Source organism: Narcine bancroftii, chromosome 8, assembly GCF_036971445.1.
Source record: "Narcine bancroftii isolate sNarBan1 chromosome 8, sNarBan1.hap1, whole genome shotgun sequence".
Classification (NCBI taxonomy): domain Eukaryota; kingdom Metazoa; phylum Chordata; class Chondrichthyes; order Torpediniformes; family Narcinidae; genus Narcine; species Narcine bancroftii.
Window position 1 is genome coordinate 157,915,406 of NC_091476.1, and position 22,829 is coordinate 157,938,234.

A 22,829-nucleotide genomic window follows, 5' to 3' on the forward strand; every position below is an offset into this window, starting at 1 on the left:
TAAACACAGAGTGCCCTGCAGACCTCATCAGATCCTCTGTGCAAAAAATAAATCAGGATCCCAATTAGGGGGGGCTAAAGGTATTTTATTGCAGCATTACAAACAGACAGAAGCTTGTTGCTGTAGGAAATATCTGAATCTGTAACAGATCCCAACACAAATTATAACATTCGTGCTTATTAATGTGTTGTGCAAATCCAGGTTCACGTAAGTTATGAATCAAAGCATAACATTTCCTTTGGTTTTTAAATACAGGTACTTGTTTTCTGTACTGACAAATAATTATTCAGATCACTTCAAGGTAACCACAAACATTGATAAAAATCAAATTAATATATTTTGTTAAATTTCAAACAGCATTTTGTCCTGTTTTACCTTTGGAAACAAAATGTTCATATGAATATTTGAAACATTTTTATATCCAGGATACGTAATAATTTTTGGAAAATTCTTCTAATTTATTTATACCTAAATCAGTTTCCTTTTTAAAGATTAGTTGTTTAATATTCAATAATAGGTGATTATGGAAATAAGTAATATAATATGCTGACTTTAATTCATGCATTCAAAGGGTGTGGCTTATAATCACAAATTTGTAAGAGCTTTATTGTAGAAATCCTAAATTAAAGACGGCAGATATATTTTTAGCTACTTGTGTGAAAAAGGAAGTGTCTCCTGATATAGATTGATTTTTACAAAGCACAATCTGACAATGCAGACACACTTTTAGTATTGATAGATAGGCTTTGTTAAGAAATCAGTAAAGAATAGGGAATTATTTTGAAGGAGTGGGACCATAAAAAATATTCAGGATATTTTTACAGATTACTTAGATTTTGATTATTTATTTCAAGTAGTTTTAACACAATTTGCTGAAATTATATGATGCATTGAGATTCCATTCTGAAAGTTTCTTGGCTCGAACAGAACTTTGCTTGGGCTGATGACAGGTCTTCAAAATTTGTGTTTTCCTCTGTCCCTTTCGTTCGCGAAGCCAAGCCAAAGAAGAGATAATGCAACTTGAATTGCAACCCAGAATCGGTTTTAATTAGCGAGGATGGTCACCAAGTTGACTCCTGTCCCACTCCTGTGAGCCTTTGGACACAGTGAATTTGAATCACAGTGTGACGACTTTCTTCCATACCTATGGAATCTGGTTTCAAATACAGGCAGGAGAAAGAGAATGAAAATGTATTTCAACACTGTTGGAAGGATGCATGTTACTAGGACAGCATAAAATCTTTGTCACTTGGTTTTCAAAACAGCCCATAATGGCCCAGGCCTTTGAACCTGAATACAATCTGCACAATAAAATGAATGAACTGTGGTGATGTGTTATCACGGAAAGAGCAATTAACTGGTTAGCTGAAAAAGCTTCCTTTCATATATTGTAAAATTCTGTGGTCTCGGGTTTCTAATGAAAGTCCCTACTATTAGACATAACCCTCAGCTATGACCCTGTAATACCTCATACCAGCCACACACCACAAAGACATGTAGGATGAATTGAAGTTTAAGTAGGATCATATGCTATTATTGTTGGTTAGCTAATTAAAATCCAGGCCTCAACAATAACAGTTTACTAAAATATGGATGATGGCAGGTAGAAGGACAACAGCAAGAATTTCCCTAATGATCAGACCTGAAATCTATGTATTCCCTACTCAAGTGTTCCAGCAATTACTTTTGCCTAAAGATGACCTGGATAAGCTAAAAGACATTTTGATGGCGTCTTTCCAGGCTCTTAAAAATTGCTCTTTAGCCAAGAAATCCATTGGACAAAAATGATTTAAGGTAATGGACCAACTCCAATTGGAGAAGAACTCCAATTGGAGTTCGTAAACTCAATGAACTCTGGCTCTTCCACGCTCCTGGTAGCAGGTGTGAAATCTGCCAGCCTCTTTGTCCACCTGGTGGGTGTAGGGGAAGTTTCTGAGTTATTCTGGGAGAATCATCCATTATTCTCTCCTTAGGCTTGTTGATTGAACATGGATAGGAGAGGAAAGGTGAGAATTGATTGGGGGAGAGGATGGCTCTGTGAAATCAGAGCTGGAGGAAAGGAGAATGGGATAGAAATGGGGGATAGGGACTAATGGAAACCAGAGAAGTTGATGTTAATGATATCTACTTGAAGGATTCCCAGATGGAATATGAGGTGTTGTTCCTCCAGTTTACGGGTGACCTCAGTCTGGCAGTGCATGAGACCATGGATAGACATGTTAGCATGGGAATGGGGTGGGTGAAGAATTGAAATGGGTTGTCACTGGGAAATCACCGCTATTGCGGTGGAAAGATCTGAGGTGCTTAACAAAACAATCTCCTAGTCTGCATCCTACCTCTCCGATGTAGAGGAGACCACAACTGTAGCACCAGATGCAGTAGATGACCCCTGTAGATTCACAAGCAAAATGTTGCTTCACTTGAAAGGACAGTTTGGGACTCCGAAGGGTAGTGAGGGAGGAGGTGTGAGTGCAAGTGTAGCATTTCCTGAGGTCACAGGTGTAGGTGAGAAGAGGGAAATTGATGTGAAGGGTGTAGATGAGGGAGTCATGAAGAGACTGTTCCCTGCAGAAGGTGAAGAGGGGAGGAGAAGGGAAGATGTGTCTGGTGGTGGGTCATGTAGTAGGGGACAGAAATGGTGGAGGAGGACGAGAGTTTATTGTCAAATATTCAAGTACAATTGACAGATGTCTTACTTGCTGCAGTTACGTAAAACACAGTTACACAAATTAATTAAGATGCCATGAAAAGAAAAAAAGTTCAAAATATTAAAGGAAGATAAAATATAATAAATAGTTCAGCATACATATTCACATTTTGTTGGCTGATCGAGGAAATATGTGCTCTGCCTGTCGTACAGAGAGATTTTTGATAGTCTTATAGTGGTGTTTTGATTCAGGTGGCATGAAGAATTTCAAATGCCTGATGGTTGTTGGAAAGAAACTGTTCTTGAACCTCAAAGTGATGGACTTCAGGCTTTGGTACCTTCTGCTTGAAGGTAGCAGTGAGAAGAGAGGTACTGGGAGTCTTTTATGATGTTGGCTGCTTTCTTTAGGCAATGCTTCATGTAGATATCTTTGATGGATTGGAGATCAGTGCCCATGGTGGGCTTGGTTATCTTTTGCCACTTTCTGCTACCTTCTGCGTTCCTGATCATTTGTGATTCTAAACCAGGCTATAATGCAGCCAGTCAATATGCTTTCTTGTCTTAGTGAAAGTTCAATTTGATTATGTGGCAAATCTCCTCAAATTCCTTCAAAAGCAAAGGCATTCTTGACAATAGCTTTGATGTGCTAGTACTAGGAGAGATCTTCTGATATGTGGACACCCTGGAACTTGAAAGAAATAACCCTCTCCACTGGCGCTGTCAGGCAGCTGATAGGGTAATCTGTGGCCAAGGCCTTTGGTTCCACTACCGGCTGCCTGGTTACTGAACCTGCCCACTCCACCTTGTGGAATGACTGCAGTAGTAATGCCAGTAGTGTGCTTGGAGATGTGTCGTTGCAAATGATAAGTATGATTGCAGGATTGTAAAGTGAAAGTTATACCCAGTGTGATCTGCCCTATTGATTCTAAAGCCGGACTGCATTTATTGCTTTGAGATTGTATCTATTGTTTCACTGGTTTACCATGTAGTTATGAATGAGAGAAACAGAATTGTATAGGAGAGTTTAGCTTATTTCTTATTCCGTCATTAATTTAATTATTTCCTTTTCGAGCTTGAGCTAACTTTAAGGGTCAGTAACCTCTTTTCTGCTGTCACCCTGTCCCAGGAATTAATTAGGGCATGATCCAGTGGAAAAGGACCAATGTCTGAATGTCGGCGTCAAATGACGTTATTTCACGCCGGGGATTAGCCGCCTCTACCCCTACTCGTATCCCCGGCGATTGCTGATGCCGGCGTGCTGATAAAACCAATGGAAAAGGGACAGCAGAAAGTCACCTGTTTCCAGTCGATCCCCAGGGATGAGTGTATTCAGTGGAAAGCTGTCAATGTACCAGTAAAAGGGGGTAGCCGAGTGGAAACTGCACAAATGGTTTCCTATCCCAGGACACTGCATGGCCAATTAACTGGGATTCCAATGGAAAAGGGGCTCGTGATATCGTTTAAATTGAAATAAAAATCACCATATCCAAATTCTTTTTTTTGAAAAACAGTTAAAAATATTTTCTTGTTTTAATTTCTTTTTGAAACATTTTTTATTGTCCATCAAAAAACCCTTTACACAAGGTATACTAATGATAACATAAATCATATCATATACATATCACATATCAGTTGTAAATTAGAAGCAACTTCATAATTATTACATAACATTTCATTCAGGACATCAAATTCTATATTATAATAATTAAACAATTAAATCCTAACTTGTACTATGTCCAAAAGTATGGAATATAATGATTGTACAAACAATACATACAAAATTATTTTGTTTAAGTTATTTTATACTTCTTTGTGATCATATTGTTCTGTGATATGATCCATGATCTATAGTTAAACCCCCTTTACTTATTTTTCTTAATAATAAAAAGGAAAAAAATTATACCTCTAAATAAGAGGTTTAATTTCTATTTTCTAATTCTGCCAAACCTCTGATTTCCAAGTAAAATTAACATGAGCACTGTCGTTAACAAAATAGACCCATTAATCAAGAGAACTTTTTTAAGTGTAATAAAGTGATCAGATGTAACTGCAGGCATCTGAAGGTGATTTGTGAAAGCAAGAGATATATTGAAACACATTGAAAAAGACATTTGATTATGCTGTACTATGCAATTCTGCTTCAATGAATATCTTTTAACGAGAAAAGTCATGGATTTCTAATAGGTTCCATAAAGTCCACAATTTTTTTATGCTGGGTTTTTGCGTCATTATATTCAGGAACCTGCATCCCTCTCAGTTAGGGTGATTGAGGAACATTACCTCAGGGTCCGTAGCCACTAATCATATCTTGCCATATTGTATCCACAAAATCCCAACTGGGATAGTTGGGGAGCCTTCCATTATTCATAAATGAGACTTTAGCAATCACTTCTAAATGGGTATTTATCTGCATCGTGCACTTTCCAATAGTACAGACATAAAGGGCATTCCAGGGAACTTCCTGCCAGGAGTGCCCTTTCCACAAGCATATTTTCTTGGCGGTATATGCTCTTCAGAAGCCCTTACCTGTGCTTCTGCTTCCTGAGGGGCCCTGCCACCTCCCTCCCATTATTGGTGTATTTAAATGTCCCCAGTGGACCCTCCAAGCTTGTTTGTGATGTGATCCTCTTTCGGAGTCCTGAGGACCTCAAAACCCAGCAGCAATAGATATGCACCACAACACAGAGTAACTTAAACAAAAGTAGTTTTTAATTATATTTAAATAAGAAAACAGAATTGAACTTTAACTTATTACTTAACCTCTTCTTTGGCTTGGCTTCGCGGATGAAGATTTATGGAGGGGTTAGCTGCAGGCTCGTTTGTGGCTGACAAGTCCAATGCAGGACAGGCAGACACGGTTGCAGCGGTTGCAAGGGAAAATTGGTTGGTTGGGGTTGGGTGTTGGGTTTTTCCTCCTTTGTCTTTTGACAGTGAGGTGGGCTCTGCGGTCTTCTTCAAAGGAGGTTGCTGCCCGCCGAACTGTGAGGCGCCAAGATGCACGGTTTGAGGCGATATCAGCCCACTGGTGATGGTCAATGTGGCAGGCACTAAGAGCTTTCTTTAGGCAGTCCTTGTACCTCTTCTTTGGTGCACCTCTGTCTCGGTGTCCAGTGGAGAGCTCGCCATATAGCACGATCTTGGGAAGGCGATGCTCCTCCATTCTGGAGACGTGACCTACCCAGCGCAGTTTGATCTTCAGCAGCGTGGATTCAATGCTGTCGGCCTCTGCCATCTCGAGTACGATGTTGGAGATGAAGTCACTCCAATGAATGTTGAGGATGGAGCGGAGACAATGCTGGTGGAAGCGTTCTAGGAGCCGTAGGTGATGCCGATAAAGGACCCATGATTCAGAGCCGAACAGGAGTGTGGGTATGACAACAGCTCTGTATACGCTAATCTTTGTGAGGTTTTTCAGTTGGTGGTTTTTCCAGGCTCTTTTGTGTACTCTTCCAAAGGCGCTATTTGCCTTGACGAGTCTGTTGTCTATCTCGTTGTCGATCCTTGCATCCGATGAAATGGTGCAGCCGAGATAGGTAAACTGGTTGACCGTTTTGAGTTTTGTGCGCCCGATGGAGATGTGGGGGGGGCTGGTAGTCATGGTGGGGAGCTGGCTGATGGAGGACCTCAGTTTTCTTCAGGCTGACTTCCAGGCCAAACATTTTGGCAGTTTCCGCAAAACAGGACGTCAAGTGCTGAAGAGCTGGCTCTGAATGGGCAACTAAAGCGGCATCGTCTGCAAAGAGTAGTTCACGGACAAGTTTCTCTTGTATCTTGGTGTGAGCTTGCAGGCGCCTCAGATTGAAGAGACTGCCATCCGTGCAGTACCGGAAGTAAACAGTGTCTTCATTGTTGAGGACTTTCATGGCTTGTTTCAGCATCAGGCTGAAGAAGATTGAAAAGAGGGTTGGTGCGAGAATGCAGCCTTGCTTCACGCCATTGTTAACGGAGAAGGGTTCAGAGAGCTCATTGCTGTATCTGACCCGACCTTGTTGGTTTTCGAGCAGCTGTTGAAGAACTTTGGGGGGCATCCGAGGCGCTCTAGTATTTGCCAAAGCCCTTTCCTACTCACGGTGTCGAAGGCTTTGGTGAGGTCACAAAGGTGACCTACCTAACTACTTAATCCCCCCTCTAATACTAAGCCCAGGTGTGTGTAATGTTTATTTAAGATTAGAAAAGTCCAATCTCACTGGTTGCAGGCAATTTTTGTACCGTGCACAGAAGTTAGCATTAACAAAGTTCACTAGTCTTTGGTGCTTAACAGGCAAATGGTTAATACTCAGGAGGGTTCTTGCTGGTTTTCAGAGAGAGATTCATTTTCCAGGACACCAGCAACTGATTCCTTCTCAATCAGTTTTGCTGACGAAACTTGCCAACTTCAGGGTTTTCCAGATGATCCTCTTTCTTTCAGGTCACCTTTCAGATTGCCGGGTTTCTCCTTTGACCAGGCAGCCTTCCAAAGTTTGCCAGCTTTGTCCTTCTGGAACTGATTTCTCTCTCCTCTGTCTCTGTTTCACACCCACCTTCTCTGAGAGCAAAACAGTTCTCCTCTGCCTGCAAAGATCACATGCTCTCCCAGGCAAGCTGCTGTCGATAGTTTGTTGCCTCCTGCAAAAAGCATTCTGCAAAAGTCCTGCAAATATTCTGTATTTTTAAAATATGTGTGTGCAAGCTGCTCTAACAATTCCTCCCAAACCACCTCTTAAACACTCTATCCTTTAAGGTTTACTTCCTGAGTTCAAAGCCATGAGAAATAACTGTACTAAGACCAAAAGTTCATCCAGCAACAACTAACTTTCTTGAAGCAATGGCTTTACATGAGGGGACCAGATGCTGCTGTTATTAAGTTGGCATAACAGATTGCTTGTTTACATTTGCTTTTCAAAAGAACATGACAGAGGTTCCGAATGTTGCTTTAGTGTCTGCACTTGTGTGTTATAGTCTGTTACTGGATGAGATAAGCATTCTCTTGAAATGAAAATTAATGTTTTCAGAAAAAAAGCTTAAAAATGCAAAATTTCAGGACATCTGAGCAAAAAAACCCAGAAGATGCTAAATCAGCCAGTAAGAACAGAGAGCACATTTCCGTTCTTTGGGTGTGATTCCTGAATTTCAAGGAAAGCTCCTGGCTAAGCTCTGCCTTGTCTGTTCTCACTCCGCAGGTTGTCTGATTTTTCCTAATTCATCTTAAATCTTTCTGGACTATTAATGTAATTTATTATAAGCCAAGCAGCAAGCAGAATGTATGCAAGCAGCAGGTGTCAGTCTTGATCCAGACCTAGCACATTTATCTCTGGGGGTTAATTTTGTGGGTTCAAGCCCCAATCCAAAGGTTTCAACAGGTATCCACCTCTGTGAGTGGTGCTGCCTCTCTCCCCTGTCTCTCGCTCCCTCTCTCCCCGCTGCTCCCTCCCTCTCTCCCCAAATGTCGCTCTCTCCCTCTCTTCCCACACGTCACTTGCTTTCTTGATTACACGTATACCCTCATTTTCTGAAAATATAGTCTTATTTTTACAGAAATTACTTCATTTACATTTCAACTCCTTTTAACATGGAAAAGAATATAACTAGATGTGCAGAGGAAAACTTAAAGGAAAGGGTAAAGACATCTTCAAAGAAAAATGTTTCCATTTCAGACATTATTATAAAGCAATTTCTGACAATCCCGTTTCCAGCCGTTAGACCACTTGCAGAAAAGGAAATCTCTTCGCCTGTCCCTAATTCATTTTGGCTAAGAAACATTCTCTATTGGTGCAATGTAGAGGGTCAATTGTTTTATTTACATGAATAAAGGTAAATTAAAATCCTGTAATTGTGTTCTTTATTTTAATATAAAAGCAAGGAAATAAAGTAAGAAAAATTGCAGGGGATGTTTTCAATGGATAAAGCTCCTTTCCAGTGTAGCCACAATACAAGCAATGCTCTCCAAATTGCATTAAAATATAATTAGCAGTAAGATAATAGAATATTAAAAAAATTAAGGAAAAATTAAGAATAGGTTCATTGATCCCTGAACCTTGATCTGCCATTTAATAAGATCTTGATCTTGACATTTCTTTGTCCTTATCCCTTCTAGTTCAAGTCTATTTCAATCTCCCCTTTAAATATATTCAATGATTCCACCTCCACAGCTCTCTGAGTCAGAATACTATATGTCTTCGGAACCTTCTTAGATGAATGTAAAGGAACCCATGACAATGCTCAGAATAAAATGGGATTTTTAAAAATCCTTGCAATTTCTATTTTAAATTAAGCGATCATTATAACTGTTCAAATCTTTGGCTAAATATATGACAAATGAACTGAAGGAAGAAATATGGGAGCCTGGAATGAATTTCCACTTTAGACAGACTTAAATTCTAAATAGTGAATCCAATACAACCTGCTCCCATCCCATCATGAAGGAATTACTGCGGCTTATTTTGCAAGGTTGAAAGGATATTCAAAATGTTCCTCTGTAATTTTTCATCAACATTTATGAGTACAGTATGATAAAAAAATATTTGGAAAATAGATCTCTAAATGCTGACTGTGGTTTGGTGCCTGGATCACTATGTACATGGTGGATTGACACACAGGAATACAAACTTGGACAACACACATCTGACCAACATTTATGTGAATTTCAAGGGTTGATGGTGCTCATTGCTCAAGTAGGAGCATGAACTCATTATGATGAGTGTGCGATAGGTTCTTGATTAGCCAGGCTATCAAAGGTTATGGGGAAAAGGCCGGGCAATGGGGCTGAGTGAGGAAATTGATCAGCTCATGATTAAATGGCAGGGCGGATTCGATGGACTGAATAGCTTATGTGCTCCTATTTCTTATGGTCTAAATATTAATCTTGCCTCAGTAAAATGTAAATGTTTGACAAGGGAACCTTGTCTGTGCGGTCCAGTGCTGGAGCCAGCTCTACGTCCATTTGTCACCCTCAGCCCCACCTCTCCCTCCTGCATTATCCCAAATGAATCTTCCACCATTGCATCTCAAATTCTGACCTCCCTGCCGAACGGATCATGGCACTGATCAACACGGTCATATCTCGGTCTGGACCTCCACTACCAATTCCAACTTCAACCACTCTCCTCCTCACAACTGGATTTTGACTCACATCACCTATAGTCAATTGTGACCTTTCTGCCGAAACTCCTTTCACAACCCTTGAATACTGCCCTTCTCCTTCCCATGTGGAGTGAACAGAAGTTGCTCTTAAGGATATTAAATGTGTGTTAGCATTTTTCCATGGCAGAGTCTTCAAATAAATCATGCATTACCCACCTTGCATCTGTAATTAATGCACCTCTTCTGATCTTGATACAATGCTTGGCCTGTTTATCTCTTGTACCCAGAAGAAACATACAGATGGCTCAGTACACCATAGCACAGTAGAAGGCATTTATGGCCCATAAAACATGTGCTACCTAATTAGTTCCAATTAACCTACGAACACTGCATATTTGGAGGATGGAAGGAAACCAGAGCACCCGGAGAAAATCCACCCAGCTCATGGGAAGAACATACAAATTCCTTACAGGCAGTGGCAGATTCAAACACAGCTCTCCTGCACTGCAATCATGTTGTGTCAATGGCTACACTATGTGAACATTGGGCACCAAATCTACTCATCAGAATATTCTTTTGAAAAAGTACTTGCTGAACAAGCTTCAAACAAATTCTCAGTTAAAATGTTGTAAGTTGCTCTTTGAACTTCTTCACTGATAATTTGGTTATGATTCACCTGTAGCCTCCCCACCTCTGAGTCATATTTTCTTTCACAGTTACTGAATAAGTTCCTTTTATATGTAGTTCTCACACAGTTCCTGGACTGTATTACCTGAAGTGGGGTTTTAATTGATCACTGCTATTAGTTATTTGTGCAGCAAAAAAATAATCTGAATCGATGTGTACTAACCTGATCTAAATTTTCTTGTGTAAATTTTTGAAGTTTTTAAACTATGTGTAACAGTCTGAGAAGTCAAATCAATTACAATTTGTAGTCAAAAAAAACCTTCCAAAGGAAGAAAAGAAAAGCAAAGTTGCGCAGGAAACCCAAAATCATACAGAAATCAGATATAAAATGCTGCAATAAATGTTCCCTGTAACATTTTCCTATTTTGAACAATTTCTTTGAAGATCCATTCTTGACATTCTCTTCCTACATTAGCTCATTTTAACTATGCTTTCTCTTTATTAAGGTTTAAAGTTCACTTTCCTTTTTGATGTTTTATTAAAAATATCTTCTTTCTTTTTTCCTTATTGTTTGACTATTTGGCCAACATTTCTTCATTAGGTCACTGTGCCATTACTTCTGGTTTGAATTTGAGCCATCTGTATGTTTCTTCTGGGTACAAGAGGAATCAGTAAGCAACTCAATTTAGTAACTCTTTTGCAAACTAGTTCACATTGGCGTTTATTTACATTTCAGGCAACTTGTAGAGAGTGTGAACTGTGATTTATTTCTGAGCCCTGTTGAAAACTTTGGGTTCAAATTCTTCTTCATGTAAATGGAAACATCTGGGCTGGTAGAGCAGTGCTAAACTTCTGTAGGTGACATCTTTGTAGTAAGATCTTAAACTAATGCTTTTTTCTGTGCTCAGCGTGTAAAAGATCCCCTAGAAGGAAGGGGAGAGCTATCCCTGATGTCCTAGCCAATGGTTAACCTCAATCTAAAGCAAGAAGAAACAGATTTTCTCATCTGATCGTGCTATGTTGGAGATTGTAACGCATACTTTGCTTGCTGTATTCTTGTATGTACTTCATTAAGGACAAAATTCATGATTCTTTTAATGTCATGTAATAAAGCAGGTGTAATATTCCTCTGGGACTCCATACCCCTTTCTGAAACTGGATCCTAGACTTCCTAACAGAAAGACTACAGTCTGTCTGGGTCAGTAGCAGAATGTCAAGCACCATCACGCTGAGCCTGGGCGCACCTCAGGGCTGTGCGCTCAGCCCATTCCTGTTCCCGCTACTGACCCACGACTGCATCACCAGATCCAGCTCCAGCATTGTCATCGAGATTGCAGATGACACAACATTTGGCATCATCACCAATAATGATGAGTCGCACTACAGAGAAGAGGTGGAAAATCTCGTGAAATGGTACAGAATAGCTAGCTGAGTCTCCATGTGGATGAGATGAAAGAGATGATCGTGAAGTTCAGGAACAACTACCCCCCATCTTACATTAACAACTCTGTAATAGAGAGAGTGGAGACCACCAAGTTCCTTGGAGTTCACTTAACTAGTGACCTATCATAGACACCCAACATCTCCTCACTCCTCAGGAAGGCGCAACAGCATTTCCCAAGAAGACTGAAGCAGTGAAAGCTACCAGCTATCATTATGTTAACCTTCTACAGGAGCTCTATCAAGAGTGTCCTAGCCGGCTGCATCACAGTGTGATACGGTTGCTGCAGGGAAATGAATCGGATGTCAATCAACAGGACCATAAGAGGGGCAGAGAGGATCACTGGGGTCTCTCTACCCACCATCTATTGGGAAAGTTGTCTGAAGAGAGCGTGCAAAATCATTGAGGATCTCTTCCACCCCACATACAGCATCTTTCTGAGCTACTGTTAGGAAAGAGATATAGGAGCATTAGAGCCAGCACCACCAGGCTGAAGAATAGATTCTTCCCAAAGGAAAGTGTGGTTGCTGAACAATCAAAGGAACTGCTCACACTAACCATCTAAAACTTTCATATGTAGAAAACAACATCTATTTATTTGATTAGCTGAAATACTTGTCCAGCATATGTATTATTTGTGTTATGTCTGGTCATGTGTCTGTGTGTTTTTTATTACCAAGGACCAGACAATGCTGTTTCGTTGGGTTGTACTTGTACAATCGGATGACAACAGACTTGACTTGACTACTACATGAAATTTGCAGTCAACTTTTAACCCAACTGATACTTGCCCTCCTCTACCGGCATCACCTACGGCTCCTAGAACGCTTCAATCAGCGTTGTCTCTGCTCCATCCTCAAAATTCATTGGAGTGACTTCATCCCTAACATCAAAGTACTCGAGATGAAGAGGCTGACAGCATCGAGTCCACGCTGCTGAAGATCCAGCTGCGCTGGGTGGGTCACGTCTCCAGAATGGAGGACCATCGCCTTCCCAAGATCGTGTTATATGGCGAGCTCTCCACTGGCCACCGTGACAGAGGTGCACCGAAGAAGAGGTACAAGGACTGCCTAAAGAAATCTCTTGGTGCCTGCCACATTGACCACCGCCAGTGGGCTGATATCGCCTCAAACCGTGCATCTTGGCGCCTCACAGTTCGGCGGGCAGCAACCTCCTTTGAAGAAAACCTCACTGACAAAAGGCAAAGGAGGAAAAACCCAACACCCAACCCCAACCAACCAATTTTCCCCTGCAACCGCTGCAACCGTGTCTGCCTGTCCCGCATCGGACTTGTCAGCCACAATCGAGCCTGCAGCTGACGTGGACTTTTACCCCCTCCATAAATCTTCGTCCGCGAAGCCAAGCCAAAGAAAGAAGAAAGACTTGCCCTCCAATCAATTAATTTTGTTGAGTTCAGAAGAATATAGTTTTAAGAAGAGTGATGACTATAAATATCAGAGATTTATTTTTGTTTTGAAAGGGGTTAATCCAGAAGACTAAACTGAAGTCCAGAAGAGAAGTGTCAGGAAACATGGCTTACTGACAGCATTTTTTCACAAATTTGCAACCGGGTTTCTGCTGCTAAATGACGATGGGCTAAAATTCTGGAAACTTTTTTGATCCGTTTTTAATTATTATGGATTCCCTTGCTTGTTCTCTTCCTTCCATTTACTGTGCACTTGTTTTTCTCATTTTAATTTTGTTATTCTATCATTTGTTTGTCCAAAGTGAATATTACATTTCAGCACTTTCTCACTTTAGCTTTCTAACCATATAACATTCACAGGACAGAAACAGGGCCATTCACCCCTTCTAGTCCATGCCGAACACCTTCTCTCACCTTGTCCCATTGACCCACACCTGGTCCTTAACCCTCCATACCGCTCTCATCCAACTTTTCTTTAAATATTAAAATCAAACCCGCATCTACCACTTTGACTGGAAGTCCATTCCCCACTCCCACCTCCTTCTGAGTGAAGAAATTTCTTCTCATGTTTCCCCTAAAGTTTTCCCCCTTCAATCTCAATCCATGTCCTCTTGTTTGAATCTCCCCATTCTCAATGGTAAAAACCCTGTCCACATTGACTCTCTCTGTCCCCCTCATAAATTTGAAATACCTCTATCAAATCACCCTGAAATCTTCTATGCTCCAGGGAATAAAGTCTTAGCCTGCTCAACATTTCCCTATAATTCAAACTCTGAAACCCAGGCAACATTCTTATAAATCTCTTCTGCAGTCTCTCTTTTCTGTTTATGTCCTTCCTATAATTCAATGACCAAAATTGCACACAATATTCCAACTATGGCCTCACTCATGGCTAAGGTGTGAGTGTGTGAGTGTGTGAGTGTGTGTGTGTGTGTGTGTGTGTGTGTGTGTGTGTGTGTGTGTGTGTGTGTGTGTGTCATCTCCCATCCAACTATTGTTGAATCCATTTCACTACTTCAACATTAATCATTAATTCCTAATGCTTGAACCTTCCTAACTAATGACTACTCCTAATCAATTCCTGTCTTTCCAAATTATTATATAAGAACCCTCTCCATTAATTTACCGACCACTGATGTCAGTCTCACAGGCCTACATTTACCAGGTTTACTTTTGGAGCCTTTTTAAAACAGCGGAACGTCATGAGCCACCTTCCAATCCTCCAGCCCCTCCCCCATTGCCAGTGACAATTTAAGTATTTCTATCAGAGCCCCCACTTTTTTGTACACTAACTTCCCTCAAGGTCCTAGGGAATGTCAGGACCCAGAGATTTATTCACCTTTATTCCCTTTAAAATAGCCAATAGGTGCTTCCTCATTAATCTGTATATTATCCATGACCTCATTACCAGATTTCCTTCTTCATCTGGCTCAATATTTCTTTCCTTAATGAAAAAAATGCTGAAGAAAAATAAATCATTTAAAATTTCCCCCATCTTATCATAGTTGACTGGAGTCTCGAAGACTGAACTTAAGGGGGAGATCATACTGACCTTAGTTACTGTGCTTCTTTTCTGATAGATGAAGAATTTAGCTTGGGGATATCAGTATTAAAATCTCTCTGTTTGTTGTTTATCCAAATGTAAGTGTAAGCCAAATAAGTCATGCCAACTTGTTTTAGAGAATTTGTGAATTTCAGACTGGTGGGAAATGGTTGAATGCTGTTATGTATACCCTAATTAATACAGGAGTCAAAAACCAAATGAGGAACTCTGTGTTTAATAGAACCATGATACAATATATTGATAATAAAAGATCTAAAATGAATAGGAAAATGCTAGAAACATTCAGGAAATTTGGCAACATCAATGAAGAGAAGAAAATAATTAATGTTTCAGTTTAGTAATCTATCATCAGCTAAACTAATAAAAAATTACAAATAATGTGCCAGATTACTAATTGCAGACAGCTTGCAACATTACCAAATATGACATTAATATTTTTTGATATTGTATTCATTTCTGGACAATAAATGAAGAAATATGTAAGGCTGCTGAGATAAAGAAGAAAGATAATTCTCGGTATCAGTTGTACAGTAAGGTTAAAAGAATTGGAGTGAAACAATAGAGAAGTGTCTTGCAGGATCCTTAGGAGGCAAAGATAAGTGACCGGTGTTTTGGGCCTGAGTCCTTCATCCAGAGAATTGAATCTATTCTTTATAGAATAGAAGAAAATTATTCAATTAAACTTTCAGGAATTATCGCAAAATCAGCAACATTTACCCAAATGTCCTCCTCTCATTCAACCCTGACACATTTAAATAAGTAGAACATATAAAAACCATTAAGGCCCGAGGAAAATTTCAGGAAATATACACAGCATTGTTCCAGAGAAATGGCTTGGTTGTGGAGGATGGAAATATTACTTCTCTGTATTTAAGAAATTCAGAGACTTTTCGTTCAATTGAGTTGGACTTCCCTATAAAATATTATATTGTTCTGACATTTTTTAAAATTTCCATTCTTATAAACTGTCCTTTAGTTTGATAAAGGGATAACAAAATTTGCAGAATAATCTCAAAATTTCAATTTTAGAGTAACTGTTTGCCTAACATATTTTGTAAAATGTAAAACAACTTGTCTTATTGCTGGATACAAAAGAGATCACCTCATGGGAAGAATTTTTAAACTTGGCTGAACTGGTTGCCAGTCCCTCACCTGGTTAAAGCAATCTTACAAGATGCAGTTTTTTTTGTGCAGCAGGCAAAATACATGTGGTTAGTTGTCAAACTCACATCCTTAGGCTGCTATGGTTAGAATTCAGCCAGAGAACCCAGGGCACCTTACATATACTGCTCATGTTGCAATGCAATGCTCTTGAAGGCCTCAGAATACAAACTGCATGAAATAGAGGATGGTGTACAGCTGAGTTCTGTGGAAAGTTGGCAGCAAATTTGAATTTGAAAGATAAAATTTCCTGATTCCTTTGTAGCTTCTGTTCTGCAAATTGCATTTTTAGAACTGTCTTCTCAATGTAAAATTCTTTCTTTGGCTTGGCTTCGCGGACGAAGATTTATGGAGGGGGTAAAAAGTCCACGTCAGCTGCAGGCTCGTTTGTGGCTGACAAGTCCGATGCGGGACAGGCAGACACGATTGCAGCGGTTGCAGGGGAAAATTGGTTGGTTGGGGTTGGGTGTTGGGTTTTTCCTCCTTTGCCTTTTGTCAGTGAGGTGGGCTCTGCGGTCTTCTTCAAAGGAGGTTGCTGCCCGCCAAACTGTGAGGCGCCAAGATGCACGGTTTGAGGCGTTATCAGCCCACTGGCGGTGGTCAATGTGGCAGGCACCAAGAGATTTCTTTAGGCAGTCCTTGTACCTTTTCTTTGGTGCACCTCTGTCACGGTGGCCAGTGGAGAGCTCGCCATATAACACGATCTTGGGAAGGCGATGGTCCTCCATTCTGGAGACGTGACCCATCCACCGCAGCTGGATCTTCAGCAGCGTGGACTCGATGCTGTCGACCTCTGCCATCTCGAGTACTTCGACGTTAGGGATTATTCTCCTATGATATAGCATGGCACTGTTAGATATCCTTCACTATGTTTCAGTGGTTATTATTTTATAATAATTAATTACAGTGATTGGGCAGTCCTCTAATTTTGAATGATTTGTTAGATATTTCTGGGTACATAAGATTGCTTTTGCAGGTTGTATTGATAGAACCAGAGAACATTACAGCACAGAAACAGGCCTCTTCAGCCCTTCTAGTCTATGTCGAACCATTTTTGTGCCTAGTCCCACTGACCTTCACCCAACCTGTAGCCTTCCGTACCTCTCCCATCCATGTACCTGTCCAAATTCTTCTTAAATGTTAAAATTGATCCCGCATTCACCACTTCAGCTGGCAGCTTATTTCATACTCCCACAACTCTGTGTGTGAAGAAGTTCCCCCTCATGTTCCTCCTAAACTTTTCCCCTTTCACTCTTACCCCATGTCTTCTGGTTTGTATCTCATCTACCCTCAGTGGAAAAAGCCTACCTACATTTACTATCTATCCCCCTCATAATTTTAAATGTTTTTATCAAATCTCCCCTCTTTCTTCTAAGCTCCAGGGTATAAACTCCTATCCTGTTTAACCTTTCCCTGTAATTTAGTTCTTGAAGTCCAGGCAATATCCTAATAAATCTTCTCTGCACTCTTCCTATCTTATTGATAGCTTTCCTGTAGTTAGATGACCAAAATTGCACACAAAAGTCTAAATTTGCCTCCACCAATGTCTTATACAACTTTACCATAACATCCCAACCCCTATACTCAATATTTTGATTTATGAAGGCCAAGATGCCAAAAGCTCTCTTCACAACCCTATTCACCTGTGACACCACTTTCAGGGAATTTTGTACCTGTATTCCCAGGTCCCTCTGTTCTACCACACTCCTCAGTGCCCTACTATTTACTGTGAATATCCTTTCATGGTTTGTCCTTCCAAAATGCAACACCTCACACTTGTCTGCATGAAATTCCATCTGCCATTTTTTTTACAGCTGGGCCAGATCCCTCTGCAAGCTTTGCAAACCTTCATAGCTGTCCACAGCACCTCCAATCTTAGTATCATCTGCAAACTTGCCGATCCAATTTACCACATTTATCATCCAGATCATTGATACACATGCCAAACAACAATGGGTCTCAGGACTGATCCATGAGTCACACCACTAGTCACTGGCCTCCAGTCTGAGAAGCAATCATCCACCACTCCTCTCCGGCTTCTCCCATCCAGCCATTGTCAAATCCAGTTCACTATTTCACCATGAATACCTAGCGTCTGAACCTTCATGACTAACCTACCATGTGTGACCTTGTCAAAGGCCTTACCAAAGTCCATGTAGACAACATCTACAGCCTTTCCTTTGCCAACTTTCCTGGTAACCTCCTAGAAAAACTCTTGTTAAACATAACTTATCATGCACAAAACCATGTTGACTATCCCTCATCACTTTCTGACTATCCAAATAATTGTGCATCCTATCACTTAAAACACCTTCCAATAATTTACCAGGGTTATTTTTGGAGACTTTTTTAAACAACGAAACAATGTGAGCTACCCTCCAATTCTCCGGCACCTCACCCATGGCTAAGGACATTTTAAATATTTCTGCCAGAGTCCCCACAATTTCTGCACTAGCCTCCTTCAAAGTCCAAAGGAATATCTTGTCAGGCCCTGGAGATTTATCCACCCTTATTTGCTTTAAGACAGCAAGCATTTCCTCCTCTTTAATCTCTATATGTTCCATGACTTAACTTCTTGATTTCTTTACTTCCTACGACTCTGTGCCTGTTTCCTGAATGAATATTGATGGAAATTTAAAAAAAAAGATTTCCCCTACCTCTTTTGGCTTCATACAAAGCCGACCACTCTGATCTTCAAGGGGGCCAATTTTCTCCTTTTTCTCTTAATATACTTATAGAAACCCTTAGCATTTTCCTTCACATTTTCTGCAAAAGCAAACTCACGATTTCTTTCATGGGGTTTTTCTTGCACTTTTTATTCTCATTTTTTTAATGCTCCATGTTGCCTGCACCTGCTATACACCACTCTCTTCTTTCAAACTAGATCCCCAAATATCCCAAAAATCAAGGTTCCTGATGCCTGCTAACCTTGCCATTAATTCTGACAGGAATATACAAGTACTGTACTCTTAAAATTTCACCTTTGAAGTACATTAAATATTGTTGTCATCTGTGACTCAGTTTATAAAATCTCACCCCTTGAATTCAAAAATTACAGGGACCTGTGCACAGATGTCTAGGGTGAGTATTGTGATATTTGCAGTATGGGTTATTATTGATCATTCCTTTTTAATCCCAATAAGCTTTACATGTGACAAATAGGTCTCAAGGCTCAAAAATGCTTTGTGTTAAATTTTTACAGTGGAAATTATTAGAGAATGTCCAATATATTTATATATTTTACATTTACATATTTATATTTATATATTTTACATATTTATGTACTTATTTTTATATTTATTTATATATTTATATTGATATTTTTATATCCATTTATTTATATTTTTATATTTATTTCTACATCACACACACATGCACCATGAACTCTTTTAAAACAACAGATTATCTGGTCATCACATTACTGTTTGTTGGAGACTTTTGTGGGTAAGTTGCTGCCTTTACTATGTTACAGCAGAAAAACCTCAAGAGTACCTCACTTGTAAAGCACATAGAATATTGTGAAGGCAGTGCTACAAAAAGAAGGCCTTTTATTTTCTTTTTAAATTTCAAGTTGCTCCTTGGTTTTGCCTTTTCTTGAAATTACTCGTAATGGTCAAGTGTTTGTCTCGCATCTTAACAAATCTAATGGAATTCCTAATATGACTATAAATACTAAGAATGGGAATCATGTTTTCGAACATGGATCATGGATCATTTCGGCCATTTTGCTGACCTATCTAAACCTACTCAACAATCAAAACAATCCCTACCTCACACCCATAACCTTCACTTTTCCTTGAATCCACGTGCCTGTCCACATCTTTAAATGCCCCTTTCGTACCAGCTTCCACCACCACTCTTGGCAATACATTCCAGGCATCTACTGCATTCTGTGTTTTTTTTTTAAAAAAAAAAAACCTGCCTCCTCTCACCTTGTACAGATGTTCTCTGGTATTTTCTAGTGTCGCCCTGGGAAAAGGGTGCTGGCTGTCCATTACAGCTATGCTTCTCTTAATCTTACAGACCTCTAAGTCACCTCTCATCCTTCGAACCGTCCTTTGAAGAGATTCACATGCAGGAAACCTTTTTCAGTCTTATTTCTTTAGCAAATTCAGCAGCGATATTTAATTTTTCTTTAAAAATTTAAGGATCAGTGTTTTACCTATTATAAAGCCAAATTCAATTTTTTTTCTAATGAAAATCAGATAATTTTGTTGAAATGTAACATCTAAGCTCGCAAATTAAATATTTTATTACACTAAAATTATATTTATATTTAATGTGTGCTGTAATATTGCATAAAGTTTCTGGATAAGTTACAATGATACATTTCTTCACTATTTATACAAGAAGCCTCTAGTTTTTGTTCTTAATTTTGTTATGTACATGACGGCTGTGATAAAGATGACCCCAGACGGCGTTGTATTTAAAATAATATTTTTAATTATTAATCAACTATTATAATTTAACTTGCCTAAACTTAACTACACTTATCTACAATTATCTAGCTTTAACTATGCGCAAATACATTGGTGTGTGTGGAATACCCCAAGTCGCTATAGCTCAAGACTCAATTCTCAAAGTTCTTTAGGAAATTCGGTGATGGCACGTGGGCTTGAGTTTGATGAGACATGCATGCATTAGATGGTTGAGTCACGCAGGCTTTAAATGGTTGAGGCACGCAAGCCTTAGATGAATGATGAGACACACGCTTAGATGAAAGGAGGAGTTCATGATATGGGTGAAAGAGACCAGGAGTGACAGAAGGTTCATTAACTCACAAACGCCCTAGCTGAGGTACTTCAGAGAAATGTCCTTTTTAGACAAGTGGCTTCTTCAGGATTTAAAACTCTTTTCAAGGGTCAGTCGAGTAGAGTGCAGTATTTCTTCTGCAACTTTAAAACCCCTTCCATGAGTCAGTAGAAGTGGTCTCTCATTCCTCTGTAAGCAAAAGAAGGAAATCGGACAATTCTGTCTATAACCACACTTGCGGGTTTCTCATTCCCACAAAAGAAGTTGGAGATGTTTCCCTTGTGGTGCCTTCTTAAAATGGCCTCTTGAAGCAAATGTGTACTCAGTCTTAATCTGTTGGTCCCATGGTCTCTGCACCTGGGCTTTAGAGACACTGCCATGCTTCTCTTCAAATGTATCCATTTAGGAACGCGATGTCTTCAAAGCTTGCGGCTAGTTTCACAGTCACTTCAAATCCTGCAGACAGGTTGTTAAATCCGTTCTCTTAAAGGGCTAGTGCCTCACAAAATGAATTGGTCTATAGGGGGAACATCACACATTAAAAAAATTAACAACAATTAAGAGAAATTTCAAAGAAAATAAAGAGGATACAAATAATGTCAGAAATCTGGGCATTATAGAAATAAACTTATCCAGATTATATTCTGAGGTAAAATTTTCTCTGTGAGCTTACTCCAACAGAACCTTAATTCTCATCATTTTGGATCTTATTACAATTTTCAATTGCATTCTTTATCAAGATACACATAGTCTTCTGCAACAGCAAAGGAAAACTGAGCACACTGAAGACAGTAATGCTATGTTTTACTTGGGTAAAAATAGATTAGTGTTAAACTTCTGATTTTTCTCTCTCAATCTCAGACATTAATGGCAAAGAAATTGCTGCTGGTTGGCAATGAAGACAGTGACACAATTGCTAATGAGGGAGGCAGTGGTTGTTCTGAATACTTATTGATACAGGTGACTACCTGCTTTTGCTTCTACCTGACGAAGGGCCCAGGCCAAAAATCGTTGGTTATCCTTTACTTCCTTTGAATGCTGTGTGATCTGCTGAGTTCCTCCAGCATTTTTGTGTATTGCAGTCAAATCCAGCATCTGCAGACTTTCTTATTAACTGGAATAATTCTTTCTTTGCATTGAATTGTTTTGCTAATATGAATGGGTTAAAATTTTAAACCAACCTGAACTTTGTATGATTATAATTACATAGACTGAATAGCTAGTGTGTTAGTTAAATTTATTAATTCTGTGTGGTGATACAACCACCAGCCTCCTGCAGGGGGCGATCTCTGTACCTGGTGGAAGACCACCTAAGGGCTGTCTCCACCTAGCTGGCTGTCAATCAGCCGACCTGAATAGACCCCCTAGGGGGCTGACTCCACCTGACCGGCTGACAATCAGCTGGCCCCTCCTGAGCCACCGAATCATGAACTGGTGTTCAGACTTTTACCTGAATAAAGCCTGTTGTACAGTCTTGAGTTTTGTACTTGCTTGCTTGCTGCTACCTCAGTGCCCCGCAATCTGACACAAAAATAAATATTTGATTGCATTTATTTAAATTACTCTCTTACCTCATTTTTATGGTAGCCTTTAATGTTTCCAAGTATTCCAGTGACAAGGCAGCAGGACTGCTTGAAGGGGATACTTAAAAATATACAGGAATAACATCACCAGATGCCCTCATTTTGCTATGAGATGAATGTGTTGCCATCCAGATGTGGGTATAACATTCTTGAGAGGTTTCAGCCTGTAATACAAGTGATTGCTTTGGAGGAACATCTACACAGGACAGATGTGAGGAGACCGGAACATTTATTGTAGAAAGGTGAGGACCTTGTGAATCAAATGTTGGGTGGGTCCAGCAATAGAATATCGTAGCTATTGAACGAAAGCCACAACATAGATATTATAACTCCTGCATGCAATATGTTAGCCTTCTATCTAGTTGTGGGGTACAAAATGAGTGGACATGTTTTCTGCACAGGGACTTGTTGTAATCCAAAATGCACTACACAAGCTGGAAGCAGATTCAGTAGCAAATTAAACATAAACTTGAGGAAAAAAAAAATGCAGTTTCACAGGGGAGTGAGAGAAATTAGTCACAATGGTCAAATAGCCACTTTCTGGACTACTACATTCTGATTCTAACTGA

General features: G+C 39.8%; 1 long non-coding RNA gene across 3 annotated transcripts in view; it reads right to left on the minus strand.

The window, feature by feature from the left end:
* Positions 1-894: 894 nt before the first annotated feature.
* LOC138741918 (uncharacterized) overlaps positions 895-22,829 on the minus strand; it is a 59,117-nt gene continuing 37,182 nt past the window's right edge. For 2 of the 3 annotated variants that reach the window (XR_011343880.1, XR_011343882.1), the window contains exon 5: positions 20,406-21,194. This is a non-coding gene — a long non-coding RNA (uncharacterized lncRNA). Of the gene's footprint in view, positions 1,154-20,405; positions 21,195-22,829 lie in introns of those variants that run through there. The other variant, XR_011343881.1, reaches the window with a different exon arrangement.